This window comes from Cornus florida, unplaced genomic scaffold, assembly GCF_030987335.1.
Source record: "Cornus florida cultivar Cherokee Brave unplaced genomic scaffold, ASM3098733v1 CherokeeBrave_3.0.0_Hap2_Chr02, whole genome shotgun sequence".
Lineage (NCBI taxonomy): Eukaryota > Viridiplantae > Streptophyta > Magnoliopsida > Cornales > Cornaceae > Cornus > Cornus florida.
This window is the reverse complement of record NW_026775572.1, coordinates 79,157,503-79,159,553: the sequence shown is the minus strand read 5'-3', so window position 1 is coordinate 79,159,553 and position 2,051 is coordinate 79,157,503. Positions and strand designations below refer to the sequence as shown.

General features: G+C 37.8%; 1 pseudogene; it reads left to right on the top strand.

Moving 5' to 3' along the window:
* The first annotated feature begins 281 nt into the window (after positions 1 to 281).
* On the top strand, positions 282 to 380 carry LOC132297901 (small nucleolar RNA R71; annotated as a pseudogene).
* The last annotated feature ends 1,671 nt before the right edge of the window (positions 381 to 2,051 follow it).

Genomic DNA, 2,051 nt, shown 5'->3' with positions numbered 1-2,051 from the left:
TCAAAAATTGATCAAACCTTTGAGATAATGATTTCATTTCGGTGGCAATTTCATTGGAGTGGTCGACTTGATGTAAGCCAACACTCTTCCTACCACTAGAATTTTTACCATTCTTCAAAGATAAAGTACGATACAAAGAATTTTCACTCATGCTCTCATAAAGACGCCACACGTCATCCTCATGCCTATCAATGTAAGAGCCACCTATGGAAGCATCAACCATGCCCTTGTAATTATCTGATAAACTCTCAAAGAAATATTAAACTAATTATCATTTGGGCATGTCATGATGTGGACACTTCCTAAGCAATTCGTTAAAGCGTTTCCATGCCTCATGAAATGTTTCCCCATCCCCATGTGAAAATTCCCTAATTGAAGTTCTCATGGCATTGGTCTTAGAAACCGGGTAGTACTTCTTCAAGAACTCTTATTGCATTTTTACCCAAGAATTTATTGAAAAAGGCCTAAGATTGTTAAACCAATATTTTGCCTTGTCTTTAAGGGTAAATGGAAAAAATTTAAGCCTTAAGACCTCTTCCGGCATGTCTGTGTATTTTACGGTAGAACATACTTCAAGAAACTCATCCAAATGCTTGTAAGGTTCTTCAGTTGGAAGTCCATGATAGTTAGGAAGCATTTGTATGGTTAGTGGCTTGATTTCATAGTGGTATGCTCTAAATGGTGGTAATTGAATGCATGTGGGTGCATTATATTCATTAGGCACATAGTGATCTCTTAAAGCAATGGGAGGATTAGCAATTGGAGGTGCAACATGGGAACCTTGATTGCCTTAAATGATGGGAGGTGGTGGAGCATAGATTAGCCTTGGCATTCCCAATGGAACTTAGCCTTGTTGTTGTGATGGATGAACAAATGGTCTCGGCATGCCTAATGGAACTTGCATGTTATCATGATGCACATTGGGCTGGAGGATACCTTGTTGGTTTATGTAACCAAGGTCCTCCATATGGTCCTCATTGTGTCCTTCCGTTGATGCAATGGATTGACTAGAACTACCTCTTCCCTTAGGGTTTCGAACAATGGATTCAAGATAAAAATTTAAAGGGACAAGAGTGGGTCTCAATGATCTATGACCATGCATGCACAATGCAATACAACAAATAATAACAACAAAAACTTCACCTTCACAACAAGTCAACAATCAACAACCTTTCTCCACATACAATGTTCGCATACTCCCATGCTATCAACAATATGCAAGAAAAGTAAATTGCCTCCACGTAGGCTTACGATTTATCTAAGAATTGAATTACAAGCCTCCACGCGGGCCGACGATTTAACTAGAGATTGAGTAAGAAAAAGCTCACAAAGGTCTTTCAGCACTTCAACTCCAAATTTTTAGCTTAGCAATTTTTTATGATTTTAGCCTTTTTCCTTGCTTGCTTAGCTCCTTTACTTGGATGCTCCTCTGCTTGCTTCCTAGCTCAATACTCCTAGTCAAACAAGAACAAACACAATAAGTAACAAAAATTGAAAACAAGGTAAAGACACAATCAAAAGAGTACTAATTCTTAATTAATTCCACAAATACGACGCTGTCAATCAATCAATCCCCGGCAACGGTGCCAAAAATTATGATGACAGCCTGAGCGTGTGCATAAAATAATGCACAATACTTTGAGTTTGGAAATTAGTGTCAAGTGGGTATCATACTTTAAACTTATAAACCGCTTAACACCTATACTATGTAGTATGAGTGAGAAGGGATCGTCCCAAGGGATTGAGGGTTGTACTAGGTTGAGGAATCAAGGTTAGGGTTAGTAGGTCGAGTGATCAAAATAGTGGTTGGTTGGTTGAATTAAACTAGATGCAAATTAAACTAAAGTAAACAATAATGTAATAAAGAGAATAAAAGAGAGAGAGATCTTGGGGTTTGGAGATCACCATTAAGCATAGCTTTTCTACACCCTTAATGAATGATTAATGAGGGGAAAAACATATATTGCACCAAAGTGTGTATGTGTTGTTCTAACAAGCATAGATGACAAATTAAGCATATATTGTCTAAACAACATGGTGGATAGCACAAC